Raw genomic sequence first — 21672 nt, 5'->3', positions numbered from 1 at the left:
TTCGACAACCGAAAGATTCAACTTATGAAGAGCACCGCGGAACGGATCGTCTTCGTTAGTCGAGGTACCACTGTATAAAGCTATAGAGGAAGCCTTGTAACTTGGAAGTAGCATGCCTAGTTATGTGGATCATGCCTAGTTATGTGGAACTTTGTTTCCAACAGAGGTCAGCAAGATGCTTCTGCCTCTCCCAAACATGGCATGGTGGTGAAGTCAGCCTTCAGAGGAACACCGTCTCTCTCCATGGAGCCGCCATGTCAATGTCTACAACTGCCTTAGAGCATTTGACTTGTACAATCTGTTCTACCACAGAGCTGAGCAATGCTCCTTTTCATATTCAAATGTAAAACAACAAAACACAATTCACAAATGCTGGACCCACACAAGTAGCTGCAAGTCAAATGAGCCACCTAGGCTCCTTCACCTGAGCATTTTTCCAAGGCTTCATCTCCAAATCAGACACCTGGACACCTGCAATGCTGCAAAACCTAGTGCAAGCCACACAGTTGTATATACTTAACAATTTGACATTTTTGCTTTGCTCCATTCAGTTTTGTTGTTTTGTTGTTTAAAGCACAAGTAGAGGCTTGCCTTTACTCCTAGTCATGCCAATCCACTTCACTATAAATATATTGGGAGTATTTTACCACCCTTTCTAGATCATTTTTCCAAGCAGCTACCAACAGAAAGGGACACCAACATACGATAAACTGACCTCCATCTAGGTATGCCAATTAAACAACACTTGTGAACCAGACCACACACAGAAGCAAGAGGAAAGCCAATCCAGGGGTGAGATTGGACAATTCACATACAAACCCAGCTAAAAATATGCTCTGTTGGTTCTGATTGGCTTGCATAACGATTAATATCCAATTCTGTTCCAGGGTAAAGAACTGTAACATGCTTGGCTGCGTCCGTATTCCCAGCGACAGTGCTTATGCCATCCACCCCCCCGTGTCCTTTGGATGTAAACAATACATTGTGGCTGAGAGTCTTACAAAGTCACTGTGTCCTACCTCCACCCTTTAATATAATAATAATAAATGATAATTTATTATTTATACCCTGCCTATCTGGCTGGGTTTCGCCAGCCACTCTGGGCGGCTCCCAACAGAGTATTAAAAATACAATAAGCACCAATCCTTAAAAACCTCCCTAAACAGGGCTGCCTTCAGATGTCTTCTAAAAGTCAGGTAGTTGTTTATTTCTCTGACATCTGATGGGAGGGTGTTCCACAGGGCGGGTGCTACTACCGAGAAGGCCCTCTGCCTGGTTCCCTGTAACTTGGCTTCTCGTAGTGAGGGAACAGTCAGAAGGCGCTCGGCACTGGATCTCAGTGTCCGGGCTGAACAATGGGGGTGGAGACGCTCCTTCAGGTATATAGGACCGAGGCCGTTTACGGCTTTAAAGGTCAGCGCCAACACTTTGAATTGTGCTTGGAAATGTACTGGGAGCCAATGTAGGTCTCTTAGGACCGGTGTTATGTGGTCTCGGCGGCCGCTCCCAGTCACCAGTCTAGCTGCCGCATTCTGGATTAATTGCAGTTTCCGGGACACCTTCAAAGGTAGCCCCACGTAGAGCGCATTGCAGTAGTCCAAGCGGGAGATAACTAGAGCATGCACCACTCTGGTGAGACAGTTTGCAGGCAGGTAGGGACTCAGCCTGCGTACCAGATGGAGCTGATAAACAGCTGCCCTGGACACAGAGTTGACCTGTGCCTCCATGCACAGCTTTGAGTCCTCAGGGGGCGGACTCTTTCTTAAGTAATAAATTTGTATAAATTTATATGATGCACCATAAATACTTATACATTGTACTTAAAACATTGTACAGAAATGTTTAAAATTACTCACCTAAGGTTCATGTGTAAAAGCTTAACAAGACTACCGAAGCTCACAATTCTCAAAGATTGATGAAATGCAACAGTTACTTACAAGGTTAAATACAAGGTCCAATCAGTAAATCATTTCAAATCAACCAAACCTTACTGTACAATGTTTTAAAGAAATGTATAAGTATTTATGGTGCATCATATAAATGTATACAAATTTATTACTTAAGAAAGAGTCCGCCCCCTGAGGAAACCATTCCTGTGAAACGGGGAAGAAGCTAGCCACCCGTCGGAAGAGATAAGAATGCATGGGAAGAGATAAGAACGTATGATACATCGTAGCACTTTATTATCGATTATTGGACCTGATTATTGCACTTTATATTGGACTTTTAAGAGCATGAGATTTTGTACACATTTTTGAATCTCTTTGTATATGTGAAGGTTGTTAACACAAGGTTGTTAAATATACATTTAAATATTTGCACTTCACGGTTGTTTGCCTTTTCATTGTTTTGCTAAAATAGAGAGCAAGCTGAAGACAGAGGGTTATATCTAATAGCCGTTGCCCAGCTGAAAACAAGGCAATTTGTCTTTCCTGCTGCAGCCTTCCTAATCCCAGGTTGAGGGACCCTCCAGAGCAGATGGGGGTGCTTCTCTATTCCACCAATTAAAGCCCCACCATCATTGAAGTGACACCCCAGGACGGAAGCCAGATCCCCCCCCCCACCTTCCTTCTCAGCGTCTGTAGTGTGTTACTTTCCAGAAAGCAGTCATAAACGTCCAATCTGGCTGCTAATCTTCTCGTCTTATCAACTTGCCCAGTAGTTAATTTGTGTGTTTCTAGAGTGTTTACAGAATCAGAAAAGTTTCTGAAGAGCTTCAGAAACCACCTCAAGGCAAAAACCTTGAAGCAAAATGCAAAGACAGGAAGTATAAATGAGAAAGAAAACACACAGAGCACACCTTCCAATAATTCAACTTTGCTTTCCTATAGATATGCTGCCACACTTTTATTTAAAGGCAACCTTTAATGTATTGCATTTAATACACATAGCATTTCGTTGACAAAGTTTTCTGGTTTAAACACAACCGAGAGGCTTTAGCACTTGACTATGCAAGACTCCCACTGACAGCAAGTGAAGATTTCATCACGGCAGACAGTCGTACCTGGCAGCTAAGCTTAGGAACATGTCATTATGTTCCTGAGTTCCACGACTGATATGCGTGGGCAGCAAAACTAGTAACTACTTTATGGGCTTGTAACAAATGAAATAAAACTATTATAGTCTAGACAATAAATGAACTTTACTGAAGTCTAGGTGTTTGGATGAAAGGGTGTAGGCAGATAAAGAATCCCACAGTAGATCATATTTGAGATGGGGGCACTTGGGTAGGGCAGAATGTTGAGATCTAACCAATGCCAGATTTTAAAAGCCATCCTCATTCTGCCACCTTCTCCTTGTGGTTTAAGTTTTCTGTACTCAGAATATTATTCCAATAAAAATTCAATAGGTGAGACCTATGTCTGTCTATTGGATCTCAAGATTAACACAGAGTAGCTCAAAGTATTGCTTGCAATGTGTTAAGAGTACAAAAAGAAAAGGAAAACAAATGCTCACCAAAATAAGCAATCCTACCCCACTTACCTGGGAGTAAACCCCACAGAATTCAAGCAGGACTTACTTCTGAGTGGATGTTGTTACTCAGAGATCGCAAGCAGCATTTCACCAGGGAATTTGTTGCAATAAGAGACGACAATGCCCAGGGTTATCTTAGCAGGCACTTTGACGCAGAGACCTCTCTGACTTATAACAACTCCAGAAACCTCTGATCCAAATGATTTCTTACCACGCAAATGGTGCATTCAGGAATGGGGGAAATACAGGGTTAACACTGTGCACGTGAAGGCAGGTGGATAGAGAGAATGAGCAGGGGAGCAGGATTGCAGCTACAAGCCTAAACTGCACCACTGGTGTGTCTGCCTGCCTGCACATGCACACTCACACACTGTGAGCACAAGTGCATTCCTGAGAAAAGATCACTGGCTCATGTAATGTAGCCCAGAAGGCACTATGAGTACATTACACAAAAATCAATAGTGATATGGTTCAACAGCCAAAGACCATGGAGAACAAAAAGGTGAAGACAAGCAGGAAAGGAGCCTGATGACTTCCCCAGGGAGAGAAGGTTGCCCCTCTCTTGTGGCCTCCCCATAATCCTCCACCAACAACGAGACACAAAAGGGTTTCTCACCCAGTCAGATTCATATACAGTGGTACCTCGGGTTACAGATGCTTCAGGTTACAGACGCTTCAGGTTACAGACTCCGCTAACCCAGAAATAGTACCTCGGGTTAAGAACTTTGCTTCAGGATGAGAACAGAAATTGCACAATGGCGGCGCAGTGGCAGCAGGAGGCCCCATTAGCTAAAGTGATGCTTCAGGGTAAGAACAGTTTCAGGTTAAGAACGGACCTCCGGAATGAATTAAGTTCGTAACCCGAGGTACCACTGTAGATGTTTAAGGCATCTTGGGCCTAGGTGGTCTGACACTTTGCTATGCTCAGCTCACACATGCTAGACCATAGACCACGGTTTGCTTGACAAACTATGTGGTAGCCATGCGTTGTCCCATGGGTGATCAAACATACTATAGCTTGTTTCCTCAAAGTTTGGTTTGTTTTCCAGCTAGTATTGTGAGCATCCGGAGTGGGCTGGTCAAACTAGCCATCATGAAGAATGGCTGCTGGATTCACATGTAGTGCTAAGTCACAGTTCAAACAAAACCAATGGTGATAAGTCAGCAACAAATGGCAGCATCTGATTTTGTTTTGTTGGCAGCGGAAAAACCCAGTCAAGCTGCCTGGTCAAGTTCACACATAACACTGAGTCTCTGGGTTATACCGGCATGAGACACTAGGTCTTGTTCAGGCATGTTGAGAAGGAAGTGGGGGAACATCCAACCATTTTCACAAGGCACATTGGCTTGTGAAAATACAGCTACAGTCAAGGCTTTCAGCTAACAGGCAAGGACTTATTCGTCCAATTTTTAAAAGGGCATTTCTTTGCACCACTTAACTTTGTTGCGCTTCATGATTTCTGTTGTAACAGATATCGGCTATTTTCTTTGAATTTTCCATTAGTCAAGTGCTGGGCTGTATTCATTCAATTTGAGTGCCAGAAAATCAGGTCAAAGGAATATGAATTATTTACATACGAACACTTAAAATAAGCATAACTTAAATATATCTAACAGCAAAAGGCACTCAGTCCCTTCTGCAGCCCCATAAGCTGAAGAATAAAGTATTTCAAATGGCCCCAATGCCTTCTCCTATATCCTCCACACAAATATATTCAGCTTATGTCTTGTGGAAATTACAATCTTTCCAATACACATAAAATCCAGCAATGTAAAAAGAAATACTGACAAGCTGGAATGTGTCCAGAGGAGGGCAACCAAAATGGTCAAAGGCCTGGAAACAATGCCTTATGAGGAACGGCTTAGGGAGCTGGGTATGTTTAGCCTGGAGAAGAGAAGGTTAAGGGGTGATATGATAGCCATGTTCAAATATATGAAAGGATGTCATATGGAGGAGGGAGAAATATTGTTTTCTGCTGCTCCAGAGAAGCGGACACGGAGCAATGGATTCAAACTTCAAGAAAGAAGATTCCACCTAAACATTAGGAAGAACTTCCTGACAGTAAGAGCTGTTCGACAGTGGAATTTGCTACCAAGGAGTGTGGTGGAGTCTCCTTCTTTGGAGGTCTTTAAGCAGAGGCTTGACAGCCATCTGTCAAGAATGCTTTGATGGTGTTTCCTGCTTGGCAGGGGGTTGGACTGGATGGCCCTTGCGGTCTCTTCCAACTCTATGATACTATGAAATTCTTCTGTTCTTTGAATGGGATTTACTCTGAAGACCAGTGGAGAAGAAGAGGACAAAGGAGCATGCCCACTCTATAATCTATCCTGGCAATTCTCCAGAAAATCTATTATTTGCTGGCCTTTCAGTAGTCCTTGATCTGTGTTTACAAACAGGCTGCAACATGCCCAAAGCAGCGGATCATACCAGTGTAGGTCAGCATGCTTTGGGTGCTTTTGCTCCAGTCTGGCAATCTATGGAACAGGCCATGGCATGGGAGAGGCAGGAGAAAGGTCCACAGTAGAGCCGCAGGTCCTCCTGCTCCTGTATAGGAGTGCAAGTCCCAACCCAAACTGCCTGGGCTAGTTAACGCTGCAAGCTGACCACCCATGCGGTAGTCTAATGATCCCAAAAGCAAAGTCACTTGAATGGAGAGTTCCATTGTAGAACCTCCTCTTCCAATTACATCAGGAGAAGTTGTGTGTAAACTGTATGAACTACAGCACTTCAGAACTAAGCCTTGAAGACTGGCTCCAACAGATGCTTCTGTTAATCCACCGATCAACAGATGATGGAGGGGAATGTGCAAATTATTTGCATGGACAAGTGTCCCCGATTTTTAGTCAGCCTTTGCAGCCAGCCCAAGATCTCTGCTCACTGGCACTCACCTGACATCACACTGAGCTTCGGGGATGCTGAGACTGCCCAGCCAGTGACCCTGTGGGAAGGAGCTGGTCCTCCTCCCTGGCTTCCATGGGGACAAGAGAGGCTCCTTCCTGCTCAACTGAGCTTCATGCCCACCAGAGAGAAAGAGATGCTAAGTCAGGGCAACCTGGGTGAACGAATCTGTGGCACTTGAGGTGATATAGACGGATGGCCTGCAATTGACATTTGAGGTGGTTAACATACATGAAACTCTTTGACAATGCAGTCCATGGGAGACAAACAAGTGTGGATCCTTCCAATAAAGGGCCGGGGTGAGAGAGGGAGACATGTATTTTCCTTTTCCTATTTTTCCTTTCACACATTTGGGAAACAATAAATTCTGCAAGCCCACCTCCTGCTAGGAAATGCATCTCCCTTTTTCTGCAAGCACTAGTTTTTAAAAATAATAATCAAGAGAATGAAGACTACATCACAGACACCCCCGATTTTGGTTTGTTACTTCCCAGCAGGGCATACCACAGCTGGGAGTTTGATTTTTAAATGATCCCTACTGTTGTACCTCAGGAGGAGTAAGAAATGCCCTGCTCCTCTCCACTACTTTATTTTTTGCTCCATAAGACGCACTTTTCCCCTCCTAAAAACAACGGGGAAGTGTCTGTGCGTCTTATGGAGCGAAGGCACTGGACGGCAGCGGGATCCCTCGAGTGGAGGGATGCCTCTGCCCCCGGAGCTATGGCTCCCAGCGGCGGGACGAGCAGCCCGAAAACAGGCTGCTCCCCCCTCTGCTACTGCCGCCACCAGAGGGGCAGGGCCAGCGGCATTGATTCAGAATTTTTTTTCTTGTTTTCCTCCTCTAAAAACTAAGTAGATCTTATGGTCAGGTGTGTCTTATGGAGCGGAAAATACGGTATGTCTCTTTAACAATTTCCTTCCACCTTCAACCAACAGGGAACACAAGCACCTTTTGTGTTTTAAGAGGGTTGTGCACATATCTAAACACAAAACCCCCTCCTCTCTGAGCACCCACCTTCCTCCTCCTGTTTTGACAGGAAAACCACCACATTTGTTTCCTGTTTCTCAGAGCCAAGCAGAAGTGGCCCAGCATTTCCTTACCATCTACGCAACTGTTGATCTATGTGTAGTTCTTGAAGGTGGGTCAATTAATGTTATCTTGCTATTGTGGCTTATTTCTTTATTTCCTTTCTAGGCTGGGGAACGCTTCAGCAGCAAGAAAAACAATCTAGTGCAACGGTTTGCACAAAAAGGAAAGCAGAAAAAAATGAGCATTTTCCATGCCAGCAGACTGATAGCAGCAGTTTCCAGGGGACTCAAGGAGGTGCTGCAAAAACAATGCAGTTGACGATGGAACTAGAGGAATGAGTCCCTCCACCCCACCCCACCCCACCAGGACTTAAGAGGTTTCCCACCTCACTTGTAACGCAGTTCACAATCCCACCCCCACTCCTCAGACTGCATCTCAGCCACCTGCTCTCACACAGCCGGACAGCACGTGCAGAAACTGCCTTCTTGAGTATTGGACCCACAACTGGCCTCGTTCACTCCATCCGCCAAAGCCTGTCTTCTCATAAGAAAATCTAAAAATATATTGGATGGATGGCACTGCCTGGTCTATTTGCACTGCCAAACTCATTTAGCAGCCCTCCTATGTGTTTTGAATTGCTCAAGGTTGCAAAGAGGAGATTCTTCACCATTACACACCATCGCACACATTTTGTGTTTTTAACATCAGGTATACTGGGCACGTCAACTGGGAGTTTGGCAGCCAGATGAGTTGATTCTCAATGTCTATCTCTCTGCACTGTAATGGAAATTCTTACATCACAAGTGGGGAACTTCCCATTCACCTCACAACAGCTTTGCATACCAATATACTGTTGGCTGTACGAAGGTGTTCAGGTTTCTCCAGGCCACACCCAACTCAAGAGTATTCTGCTCTCTGAAGGGCTGTGCTGTACAGTGGACGCTCGGGTTCTGTAACCCAAAGTATGACTGTACTTGCAAAGGCCCTGGAAGGCAAGTATCTCCTGAGCACAGGAAAATTGCACCACAGCTTTAGCCTTGCTTTTCCTTTGCCAGCAAACTTCCTCTAAATATCAGCTGAATGTATGTGTTCATTTCAGCCTTGAGACTTCTTTATTACTATTTATTAGCCCTCGCTTCATTGTAAGATCCCGGGGCAAGTTACAATATAATTTTTAAAAACCCACAAGCAATCAAACATATTAATATTACCGATCGGTCATTTAGTGCAATAGTTTTAAGCAGCTGTATTTCTACCATTTTTCAAAAAGGAACAAGAAAGACTGTGAATGAAGACACGGAATTGAGGTGCTAGCTTTTAAAAAACGTATCTGAAAACTATTGCATTAAAAACGACATCAATATTTGAATACCAAACAAGTGCAGGTGGCGCCGTGGTCTAAACCACTGAGCCTCTCGGGCATGCCGATCAGAAGGTCAGCAGTTTGAATCCCCAAAACGGGGCGAGTTCCCGTTGTTCGGTCCCAGCTCCTGCCAACCTAGCAGTTCAAAAGCATGCCAGTGCAAGTAGATAAATCTGGCTTCTGTTGCACCAGAAGCATTTAGTCATGCCGGCCTCATGAACCGGAAAGCTGTCTGCAGACAAACACCGGCTCCCTCGGCTTGAAAGCGAGACGAGTGCCACAACCCCATAGTTGCCTTTGACTGGACTTAACCATCCAGGGGCCCTTTACCTTTAAGCTTTACAAGTCCTTTTGCTTTTCAAGAGCTCTTTGCTCCACTGGGCTTTTTGTGCCGCCTTTAGACTCCAAACTTCTGGGCACAAATGGGATAATTATGGGATAGTAGGAAGCAAGCACAACTCAAACTCTTTAATGTGGGGAAATGTTAACTCATCTCAACTTCTGAACTGGTCCCAATGTTGCCTTGGACCTTTAAAGAAATTCACTGTTTAATTTTGAAAAGGGATAACCTTTTCTGGAGTTACGAAATACCTGCTTGGGAGTGGTGGGAGAGTGTTAAGTACATATATTATCAGCCTACTTTCCTGTTCATTTTCTCCTAAATGAATAATTTGTTGGTTTGTTGATATCATGGGTGATAGAAATTCTGTCCAAATCCTTAGAGGGCAAAGTAAGTCGATATCCTGCAACTTTTCTTCCAAGGTAAAATTTCACCACATTCCAAGGGCTGTATAAGGTAACCCCACAATTTCTCCCTGTTTTGTTTTGTTTTGTTTTGTTTTGTTGGTGGATGGAGGCAGAGAAAAGAAAAAGTGATGACCACTAAACCATCACTTAGTATGACACAGACAAGCTGCAGTGAGCTCCTGTGCTCCCCTCCCCTTCATCTCTCTGCATAGGATCCCAGCAGCTTTGGTTAACCACAGTGAAGGATCTAGACAACATGCTAAACCAGTGAAGGGCAACCTTTTGACCTTGGGGTGTCAAAATTCACCAAAAAACCGAGCATAACTCAGGTGGTGTGTCACTTTGAGGAAAAAAACCCATAATTTCGCGATATTGATAGTTTAAATAACAAAAATGTATAATTATAATATATAACTGTATTTAATAAACCAAAAACTAATTATTTAACTTAACTGCTTAGTGGCTTCTTTGTTCATCTGTCAGTCGGTTTTTTTTGTTGGTCTTGATATTATTTAACGTGTGTGGGGTGCTGTGAACTAGCATATTATTTTACTGGGGAGGCAGAGGGTAACAGAGTACCTGCTGTGGAGAAGGTTCTAGCTACCAGCACTTGACAAAAGGTTATTGGGTCTGCAGGGTTCACTAGAGTAAGACGGATAGAGGCCATATTTCAAGGAGTATCGCTATCTTGGACTCCCCCCCCCAAAAAAAAAAACAACAGTATTGATCAGGAAAGGAATGACTAGATTTTCCCACTGAAATCACAGGCACCAACAGGCTACCATGGCAATGCTATAGCAACCTGACTGTGGTTACCTGGAACAATGATTATGCAGACATGTTTCTAAAAGTGTGCCTAAAACCCGCTGGTTTTGCAAAACTGGTTCTTGAAATTCTTCAGCAGAGAAGAGCCTTATCTGATGTGACAGCGAGCCACCCAGTTTCGCCCTATTGATGTGAAAGAACAGACAAGCCCAAGCCCAAGCCAAGCTCTTTGGGGGGGTCTGGATTGAAGACCTGAGACAACAACAAAATAGGCAAAGACAAAACAACTAAGAGAATAAACCTAACCTACACTCCACTACCTTCTAAAACACACTGAGAAGAATGTGTCGTCATGCTGTTTTCCATCTTATCTGTGCCTACCCAGAAGGAAGTCAAGAGAACATGTGGGATACTCAGTTGTTACTTTACGGAGGAGTGAAGTCAACACTCGAATGCAAGTTTGGTAATAGGAAGCGAGTCCTGGGCTTACGAATTTTATTTATTACATTTCTAGTCCAACTTTCTTCCAAGGGGCTCAAGGCAGTGTCTGTAGGACCTGCACAATGTTATCCTTACGGTCACCTTGCCAGAGAGGGTGAGCTAGGCCCTTTCTCTCAGCCCACAGTTCGAACAGAGAAGCAGTCTCCTCAGGCCTGGTCAGAAACTCTGACCACTATACCAAGCCACAATCATGCTTCTCTCTGTGAGGGAGCCTTCCCAGACCCGCTGAAAGAGGCGGTTATTAAACCGCTTCTTAAAAAAACCATCTTTCGATGCGGCCAATATGGCCAACTATCGCCCAGTCTCAAATCTTCCATTCTTGGGCAAGGTGATTGAGCGAGTGGTTGCTGAACACCTGGAAGAAGCGGACCATTTGGATCCCTTCCAGTCAGGATTCAGGCCTCATCATGGGACTGAAACTGCCTTGGTGGCACTGGTCGATGATCAAAGGTGACAAAGGGACAAAGGTGAGAGCTGTTTCCTAGTCCTGCTGGATTTCTCAGCAGCTTGACACCATCAACCATAACATCCTTCTGGACCGTCTAGAGGGGTTGGGAGCTGGAGACACTGTCATACAGTGGTTCCGCTCCTTCCTCCTGAGCTGTGTTCAGAAAGTGGTGGTGGGGGATGAGTGTTCGGACCCCTGGGCTCTCACAGAACCTCAGGGTTCTGTCCTCTCCCCCATGCTTTTTAACATCTACATGCAGCCGCTGGGAGAGATCATCAGAGGGTTTGGGCTGGGTGTTCATCAGTATGCGGATGATACTCAGCTCTACGTCTCTTTCAAATCAGAACCAGTGAAGGCGGTGAAGGTCCTGTGTGAGTGCCTGGAGGTGGTTGGAGGATGGATGGCGGCTAACAGATTGAGGTTGAATCCTGACAAGACAGAAGTACTGTTTGTGGGGACAGGAGGCGGGCAGGTGTGGAGGACTCCCTGGTCCTGAATGGGGTAACTGTGCCCCTGAAGGACCAGGTGCCCAGCCTGGGAGTCATTTTGGACTCACAGCTGTTCATGGAGGCACAGGTCAATTCTGTGTCCAGGGCAGCTGTTTACCAGCTCCATCTGGTACGCAGGCTGAGACCCTACCTGCCCGCAGACTGTCTCACCAGAGTGGTGCATGCTCTAGTTATCTCTCGCTTGGACTACTGCAATGCGCTCTACATGGGGCTACCTTTGAAGGTGAAATGGAAACTACAACTAATCCAGAATGTGGCAGCTAGACTGGTGACTGGAAGCAGCCTCCGAGACCACATAACACTGATCTTGAAAGACCTACATTGGCTCCCAGTACGTTTCCGAGCACAATTCAAAGTGTTGGTGCTGACCTTTAAAGCCCTAAATTTACCCCTGAACTTTCCTTCTGTCTTCAAAGCCAAAACACAGCTCACGGACCCGTCGTCACCTGGCTTACCTAAGAGCCTCCATCCTCCGCCTCCTGCCACCAAATGTCGCACGGGGGGGGGGGGTCTCAGCACTGGCCTACTTTTCAGGGCTGGCATAAGCACTAGCGAGAAGCACCTGTGGGTCCAAAATCAGGGAGTAGATGACTCCCAAGCTAAGATTGCTTTCTGTGTTTGAAGAAGACACAGAAGAGACAAAAAGAGCTTGTGTTTTTTATGCAGCTAGATTGCTTATTACACAATTTGGAAAAACCCTACAGATGCCATAGACAGTCGGTACAGGAAGCTCTGGAAGTGAGCAGCAGAGAAACTCACCCACCAGATGCACATGATCAAAGGCCAGTGAAACCAGAACCACATTTCCCTGTTTGGAATGTCTTTATCGCTTACACGGTGAAAAACACTAAAAACAAGTTCCACCACCACCACTTAAAAATTATGTTTCAGTTTGGAAATGTTTAATATTGGGAACAACTTATGAAGACTTGGGTTAATGTGCATCGGTTGATATTTGTGGAGCCTGCGTTATAACTGGCCAATCTTGGCTACATTGAGAGGGGACTGGAAGAGGCTTGTCTTTCCAAAAAACCAAAACAAAATGCATTTTGCTGTGGAACTCTTCCCCATTTATAGTTTTGTACTGTAAAGACCTCAATAAAAAGGAATGCAAAGACAGCACTACCTAAACACAGAACTGTTTCATAAAACTAGTCACTGCAAAATAATCTCAATTGCAGCAATCGAAAGCTTTGCCTTTTGCTGAAGGAAAAGTTCAGGGTGTTTGTGGTTGCAATCTGCCTGCAGGGCAGCAAGAGGACAGGCTGTCAAGAGGAGGTGGACCCATCTGAATGAACAGAGGAAGCAAGGGAACAAACGTTCCTTTTTTATTTTTTGAAAGATGGTGATAAGATAAAGATCAATGTAACTTTCTAATGTGCTGAGCTTTTTGTGGTGAACCTCTTTTAACCTACAGTTTGTTTGGTGCCTCCTCTATCACTCCCCAAACACCTGCATTTTCAAGCATTCTGTGAGCTCATGTGGTCGTCGTCCCCATGTGGTCACTCTGTACCAGCAGACGCCCATCTAGACACTCTGCCTTCAATAATGTGATTTTTATTAATTTTCAGCAGGACAAAGGACAGTAAGCAAATATGAGGTCACATGGCTATTATACAGAAAGGGCACTCTATGAATGGATGACTGTGTCATTCCCATCATTTAGACCAAAACTAAGCCTTCTAACTGAAGGAGAGGACTTCAGTGGTGACACTCAGAGACCTATACATCATGCACATCTGCTGGCATAGAATGACAGCAATGCTTATAAAACCAGTGCCTTTAGCCTGAACCAAGGCCTGGTACTCACTGCGGAGGGTGTGCCTGTCTTTGCACGCTACAGCCTGAGGTTGAGGGGGGGGCTCACATTCAAAAGGAAACAGCTGGAACGCTAAATGCTAGCATACAGTGGTGCCTCGCTTAACGAATGCCCTATAAGACGAATTTTTCGCTAGACAAATGGATTTTGTGATCGGAGGTTGCCTCACAAGACACCGAGGTTTTCTATGGCCGCCGCTTCGTCCTGCGAAGCATGGCCATAGAAAAACAAACCTCCGACTGCAAAGTCCAGCGGGCAGCGAAAAATTGCCAGGGCTTTTTGCCGCCTGCCTTCCCCTTGGCTTGGGGAAGGCAGGCGGCAAAACACCCCCACACCACCGCACTTCGGCTCCAGGGTTCAGAGCCGCTTGTCCCTCCCCCCGCCCGACAGATCCGGCATTTGCCTCTGTCGGGCGGGGGGAGGGAGTAGCGGAGCATCGGACCGGTTCTCCGCTTGTCCCTCCCCCCGCCTGACAGATCCGGCATTTGGATCTGTCGGGCGGGGAGAGGGAGTAGCGGAGCATCGGACCGTGCTGGGGGAGGCAGGCAAGAGGCGCGAAAAGCCGGCACGGAACGCAACTTCGGAGACATCCGAAGTTGCGTTCCGTGCCGGGGAGGCAGGCAAGAGGCGGAAGCTTCGTCAGAAGCTTCGTCGGATCCGGCTCTGTCGGGCGGGGTGGGGGAAAGGCGAAGGAACGATCCTGCGCCTTTCCCCCACCACCACTTCTCGCCGTGAAAAGCCGGCATGGGGCTTGGCAGCAGTGGGGGAAAGGCGCAGGATCGTTCCTTCGCCTTTCCCCCACCCCGCCCGACAGAGCCGGATCCGACGAAGCTTCTGAAGCTTTGTCCGATCCGGCTCTGTTGTTGGCAGCAGCGGCGCTTGCTCTCTTGGCTCGGGGAAGCGCCTGCCTTCCTTCCCCGAGCCAAGAGAGCAAGCGCCGCCACTGCCACCAGTTCCCGCGGAGCCCGTAGGAACGCATTAATTGACTTTTAATGCATTCCTATGGGAAACGGTGCCTCGCTAGAAGAAATTTTCGTAGGACGAATTGAGTCCGTGGAAGGGAGTCTGAAGTGGTGCAGCCCAGGTGAAGGCTTCTTGCACTAAGGAGAACTGCACCAAGGAGGATTTATTGGTGGAAGAGTTAAAGGCAGGAAGAAAGCAGAAGCAACAAGCTGGCAGGGGCAGGGGGAGGGGGAGGGGCAGCATTCATGACGGGGGGGGGGGCAATGCTGTTCAGAAACACAATTGGTCAGTTAGTTAAGTATTTTATTTTTGTTTGTGTACTTGGTTGGGAGGAGCAGCTGCCCCCCCCCCCCGTCAAGGGGGGAGTTTGCTTTGAGGAAACTCTTTATGTGTCTCAGCAGCCACATAAAGGGTGAAAGGTAGGTAGACTCCTTTTTCACTGCAGGAGTGTCTCCAAGTGTCACTTGTAACTCACACACCCGGAATTTAATTTGTATTTGTGTGTGTGTGTAATTTGTATACTGCCCTTCATCCGAAGATCTCCGGACAGCATAAAAATACAAGATAAAACACAAAATACATAATAAAAACAAGGACAAAAGCAAAACATTGCAATGCCCCATCATGGCAGCCACTTTGTTCTACAAGGAAGGGGGAAAGGCATGCAGCGGGGGACACCATAAATTTGCTGCCTGCCCATTGTGACTCCAGCCATCAAGAATCAAACATGCTCCTATGGCCATAGTCCCATCCCAAGCAGAGTATGTCTTGTCCAAAACTATGCTTTTTCAGAACAACTTCCAAGCAAACCTCATTTTGAGATCAACCTCTGCTGATTTGTAGTCAATGTCCAAGGAGAGCTGAAGGCCAGGATTGAGGAGACCCTGACACAAATTTCCCCCTCAGCCATGAAGCTCAGAGGGATGTGTCTGGCCTCTTCCCTCTTAACTTAAATCTAACTCACAGAATTTTTGCAGGTGTAAAATGCAATGATGCAAGGACTACAAGGAGTCTGCTGGATCAGGCCAAGGGCTCATCTAGTCCAGCACCCTGTTCTCACAGTGGCCGACCAGATGCCTGGGGGTAACCTGCAAGCAGGATCCGAAGGCAAGATCCTGCCTCTGCCGTGGTTTCCAGCATCTGGGATTCAGAAGCATCACCGGCTGACTGTGGAGGAAGAGCAGAGCCATCCTGCTCTGCAAGATTTCTTGCAAGCCATTCTTGAGTTCATTGTTTAAAGGCAGGGTGCAAAATGCAACACATAATTTAGCCTGCAACGGACCGCAAGCCTACTTTCTTTGCCCTGCTGCTGCTTCACTAAGAAACTTGATTTCCTTTCAAAGGTCCTTTCCTGCCTTTGTTGACCATCCTCTCTTTTGCTGCGGCTGCGCAAGGTACACTGAACCCAGCTCTGTAAGACAATCCTGCTCTCTGACTCCTCTGCCAAGCGCTGGACACCTTATATGCATGATACTAAAAATAAAAACAGAAGAAACACACCTTCGACTAAGTCAGCCCAACTATTCCAAGGGAAGGTTGGACAGTGTGCATATAGAGCAAAAACTATGTACTGACAAACATTTAATAGTCACTTCAGACAATTTTAGGCTGTCACGCCAACGGCTTGCCACAAAATGCTCACTTCTCAGCATGGCCAAAAGTATTCGGAACAGCAACAAACAGGTTGCTTTTTGCTCTTTTGAACTTACCAGGGCAACAGGTGTTGCTGCAGGCAAAGCCCTCTTAGAGTTAGTGACTCCTGAAGCAGCAAAAAATATTCAAGATGAACCCATGTTAACCAGCTCCAGCACTTGTCAGTTAGGAAGGAAGGAAGAGGCACAGTTAAAAGTTACAAGAAGTCAGAGGGGGTGGGAGATCAGGAAGAGTCAATGGACCAATCCAGTGACTACACCTCACAATTTTAACCTCTGTGCAATACCCCAACTGAAAGAGTGACACAGGAGTTTCCCCTACCAGTTGCTTCCAACTTTGCTCCACATCTGCTGCAAATCCTTGTGGCCCAGCAGCTGCTTCTACCTTTGCATTCTTTAAATGCCCTCAGGGAAAGGAGGCCTGGCAACAGCCCCTGGGGGGGGGGGTTGTAAGTGCCACCAAAGTACTCAAATACTTTAGATCAGGCACGTCCAACAGGTAGATCAGGGGTCAGCAAGCTTTTTCAGCAGCGGGCCGGACCACTGTCCCTCAGACCTCGTGGGGGGCCGGACTATATTTTGGAAAAAAATATGAACGAATTCCTATGCCCCACAAATAACCCAGAGATGCATTTTAAATAAATGCACACATTCTACTCATGTAAAAACACCAGGCAGGCGCCACAAATAACCCAGAGATGCATTTTAAATAAAAGGACACATTCTACTCATGTGATAAACATGCTGATTCCCGGACCATCCGCGGGCCAGATTGAGAAGGCGATTGGGCCGCATCCGGCCCCCGGGCCTTAGTTTGGAGACCCCTGAGGTAGATTGTGATCTACCAGTAGATCACTGGATGTCTGTGATAGATCACTGCTAGATCACTGGCACCCCTAAAAAAGCTCACCCAAAATTTTCCTCCTCCCTAAAAAAGCTGAACTATGACCTGAAGCCCTAAACAAAAATGGGCCTCCCTCCCTCCTAAAAGCTCAACAAGTTTGACCTAAACCCCAAAAAACAGGGCTTCCCTTCCTTAAAAAAAACTCAACAGCTTTGACCTGAACCCCCCAAAAGGGGGTAGATCACTCCCAGTTGTAAACTCTGTGAGTAGATCAGAGTCTCTTGGGAGTTGGCCACCCCTGCTTTAGATAAACACACAATAGCAATAGTGGACTTCCCAGGCTCAGCAAGTGAAGCAGCTAACATCACTTCTTGGAGAACAGAGACAGACCCAGACAGAAATGATCCTTATTGTTTTGGTTTTTACAGAGAAGGGTTGCAGGGACTTCCAAAGAGAAACAAATGGTATGTAAGATACTTGCAAGAATGTACATGATTACTCATGCTTTTAAGACCACATTTTCTGGTTTTGAGAAGTGAGACAACTAGGTATGGGGAGGCGTGACAGATTTATAAAATTACATATTAGTGTTTTGGAGAGAAAAACTCCCCCGCCCCCTCTTCTCAGTTGTAGAACTCCTACTCCCCTCAATAAAGTTTACTGGAAGCAGGTTCAGAAATTGCAAAAGAAGAGTTTCTTCTTCACAAAACTAATTTATGGGAAACACTGCAAGGGAGACTAGTGCAGAAAAGTTTTTTAAAGCAGATTCGAGGAACCTGGGGGGCAGGTCTAGGAAGGGAAAAGCAGCCCCCTTGGCTCAGTGGTGCCTCTAAGTTCAGGGGCATCTGAATACAGTACCAGATAGGAGAGATCACCACCAGGTCTTGCTTGCAAGTGCCCAGACAACACACCTGGCTGCTGGAGACGGAATGAGGGAGTGGATGAACAGACCCCCAGCCAGGGAATTCCTGATACTCTAGAATCATAGAATCATAGAGTTGGAAGAGACCACAAGGGTCATCCAGTCCAACCCCCTGCCAAGCAGGAAACACCATCAAAGCATTCTTGACATATGGCTGTCAAGCCTCTACTTAAAGACCTCCAAAGGAGGAGACTCCACCACACTCCTTGGTAGCAAATTCCACTGTCGAACAGCAGCATTGACAAGACTTGGCTCCAAACCTTGTGAAGCAACACTTGCAAGTCACTGATTGCATTGAAAGGCTTAATGCCCTTCTTCTGGCATAGGAGGCCATACAGAATGATAGAACTGTAGAGCGGGCAGGGACCCTGAGGCTCATCTAGCACAACCCCCTGCAATGCAGGAATTTGCAGCTGTCCCGTCTACAACCTTGGTGCTATCAGGCCCCTGCTCTTCCCAACGGAGCTAAGTTGGCCTTCCAATATCCAATATCCTTCCAATGGGCTCCAACTCCCATCCCCCCTGACAATGGGCTATGATGTCTGGGGAAGATGGAAGTTGGAGTTCAACGTCATCTGGGAAGCAAGGCAACAGAATGCGGTTGTCTGCCATTACAGTTCAGTTTGGTGTGTGTACAGTATAGTTTATGCGAATGTTTCTCTCTCACGCATACAGTCGCTCTAAATCCCTTACCCAGAGGTAGCATTCCCTGCAATGTTGTTTAAAGCCCATATGCAGAACATCTGCAGCTACTTTAGATTGACGGCAGGACACGGGAGGCTGGAATTAAACACTTCTTAGTCCACGTTCCCACACCAACTGGCAAGGTCCAAAATAAGTATTAAAAGGAAAAAGCACACACACGCACATCGCGATTCGTATCGGGCTTAACCCCAAACCGCTGCTATGTGCGCTAAAACGAAAAATGAGGAAGGCCATGCCTGTGGAGCCAAATAATCCCTGTCGCCTTCCTGCACAATTCCTGGGGAAGGGGCCGCACTCTGCCCCGCTCGCGGGCCGCCTTTGCCAAGAAGCGTTGCCCATTTAAGGGCCTAGGCCCCTCCCGACCCCCGACCCATTCACAAAGGCACCAGGCGCGTCCGAGACCCGCGAGCCGGGAGGGAGCCCCGCCGGGAAGCGCCTCGCGAGGGGCGCGCCGAAAGTGGCCGGGCGGGAAAGGGCCAAGAGGACCAGGGAAGCAGCAGCCGGAGGCGGGTTTCGCCCAGGAGCCCTTTAAAGCCGGCAGGAAAGAGGCGCCACTCAAGGGGGGTGGGGAGAGAGAGAGAGAGAGAAAGAAAGAATGAGAAAGCTCCGCGGAGGGAGGTTGGGCAAAGCAGTAGCCACGGGACTTTAAAGCGACCTCCGCTCTCCAAGCACGCCCCCCCCCCGCGATCCCTCTCCGTGGTTTTTGCGCCCCGAAGCGCAGTGCAGTCTCCGCGCGGCTCCTCTGAGCCTCCCTCCCTCCACGGACAAAGCCGCGGACAGATACCCCGAGGACAAAGGCGAGGCGGGCGCGAGGAAGAGGTACCCCGGGGCGGAGCGGGAGCCCCTCGGCCGCGCATCGCGAGCGACCCCGGTAAGCGCAGCGTCTGCGCTGGGGGGCAGCGGGCGGGGATGGAGAGCAGCTCCTCGGCCGCCCTCGGCCTCCCTTGCTTCGGGGAAACCTCTGCGTCCCGCGCGCGCCCTCCGACCGCATGTGCCCCGCGCGCCCCTGCCGCGAACGCGCGCCCCTTCTGTTCCAGCCCGCGCGCCTTTGTGCGCCAAGGAAGCGCCCGGAGCGAAGCCCTCACCTCGGCGCGGAGCTGCTCTCGGGGCGTCCCTCTCCTCCGGCCGTAGCCCCGTCGGGGCGCCAAGGCGTGTCTCGGCTCCTTCCCGCGCTCGTCCGTCCCTCACTCACTCGGTGCTCGCTCGGCGCCCGGGCTCGCCTTGCAGGCGCCGCGGGGCGGATCCTGCCGGCGCGCGGGCTGCTGAGTCACGGGCCGCGGCTCCGCCCCGCTTCGAGGGGCGCTGCCGCCGCCGCCGCTTTGTGTCTCGCCCCCTCCGCCGCCGCCGCCGCCTTTGTTGTTTCGGGCGCGTGAGCAGCGCGGCGGCGTCTCGGGCGGACCGTCGGGGGCAGGAAGGCGCACCGAATCGGGCTGCTTTCCGCGCCCGCCCACCCGCGGAACGGCGCGCGAGTTCTGCGCGAGTCTCCCTGCCAATGAGCTTCCGCGGAGCGCGGTGGCCGAAAAGGAGCCCAGCGGCGCCCACTGCCGCCTTCGGGGCAGCCCGGTCCCACTCAGCTCGGAGCTCAGTCCCCACGACGGAAGAGCGAGGCCCGCTCCCTTCTGTCCGCCGTCGGTGGGAGCTGCGCGCCAGAGGGAGCCGCGAGCCGCGCGGAGCCCCGGCCGTCCTCGGTGCGCCTCCCTGGCGAGAGGCAGGCACGGAGCCTGAGAAGGGGGCTGAGATTGGAGAAGAAGCCTCCCCTAGCAAAGTGGAAAGTCAAAAGGATTATTTCCCCTCCCCAATTAAGCTTTGAAAAGAAACCTTTCCCCCCAAAATGCAAACGTTATTCATTAATAGAGCCTCTAACCTAGTTTTCCTTCAACAAATGCCTTGGGTGGTTTTGCAGGAATACATAAGCACAATTGCAAATAAAGATTAGAGATGGAGCAGGATGGCAGCTCTGAAATCTGCCTGCTATGATAAAGGTCAACCGTGGCTTTGACCTTTGAGGTTTCTATAAAATCCCCTTAAGGAAAACTTTGCTGATGTTTCAGCAGATTCTGCCCTTGGTTTAAGATGGGTTCTGTGGGCCTTCCTTTTCATTGCCTCTGTGAAGTTGTTGAAGGCATCCTGCAATACAGTATATGCATTATTGCCGCAATACAAAATTAGATTGGTTGGTACATGGAACAAGACATTTGCCATACTTGCTCCCCTTCTTACTTGTTTGCACCTTTTTTTTTTTACAATCAAGAAGTTTAAGGCAAGTGATGGGTTCCATTTATGCACTGCATAAATGTAGCAAATTTTGAGTGTTCTGTTCAGGTAAAACATCTGTAGAACTTACGCACATGGCAATACCTAATTAGAAACAACAGCTTGAGATCTTAACTGTATGAGATCTTCCTTGTATTTTTATGCTCTGAACTGTCCTGCGATCTTTGTATGAAGGGCAGTATGGAAATCTAATAAATAAATGGAAATGTGAGATGAAAAGGGACGTTATTTTGTGTGAACTTCCCAACCAGTTTAAAATAAACCAGGTTAACAATTTGGCTTCAATTTGTTGATGTTTTTATACTGTTTAATCTTTTGTAAGTTGTATAGTTAAAGCTATGGTTTTCCCAGTAGTGATGTATGGAAGTGAGAGCTGGACCATAAAGAAGGCTGATCGCTGAAGAATTGATGCTTTTGAATTATGGTGCTGGAGGAGATTCTTGAGAGTCCCATGGACTGCAAGAAGATCAAACCTATCCATTCTGAAGGAAATCAGCCCTGAGTGCTCACTGGAAGGACAGGTCCTGAAGCTGAGGCTCCAATACTTTGGCCACCTCATGAGATGAGAAGACTCCCTGGAAAAGACCCTGATGTTGGGAAAGATGGAGGGCACAAGGAGAAGGGGGCAACAGAGGACGAGATGGCTGGACAGTGTTCTCGAAGCTACGAACATGAATTTGACCAAACTGCGGGAGGCAGTGGAAGACAGGAGTGCCTGGCGTGCTATGGTCCCTGGGGTCATGAAGAGTCGGAAATG

The 21672-nt window shown here is 47.8% G+C and overlaps 1 protein-coding gene across 2 annotated transcripts in view; it reads right to left on the bottom strand.

Annotated features, from left to right (window-relative positions):
- Nucleotides 1–19868, bottom strand: part of FAM107B (family with sequence similarity 107 member B) — a 49256-nt gene extending 29388 nt beyond the window's left edge. Inside the window, exon 1 of one of the 2 annotated variants that reach the window (XM_035127506.3) lies at nucleotides 19727–19868. The gene's annotated coding sequence lies outside the window, so the exon portion shown is untranslated. Of the gene's footprint in view, nucleotides 1–16227; nucleotides 16367–19726 lie in introns of those variants that run through there. The other variant, XM_035127509.3, reaches the window with a different exon arrangement.
- Nucleotides 19869–21672: the final 1804 nt, after the last annotated feature.

The sequence above is a fragment of the Zootoca vivipara genome, chromosome 9, assembly GCF_965207765.1.
Source record: "Zootoca vivipara chromosome 9, rZooViv2.hap1.1, whole genome shotgun sequence".
NCBI lineage: Eukaryota > Metazoa > Chordata > Lepidosauria > Squamata > Lacertidae > Zootoca > Zootoca vivipara.
Note: the sequence above shows the minus strand (reverse complement) of the source record. Positions and strands in the feature narration are given on the sequence as shown.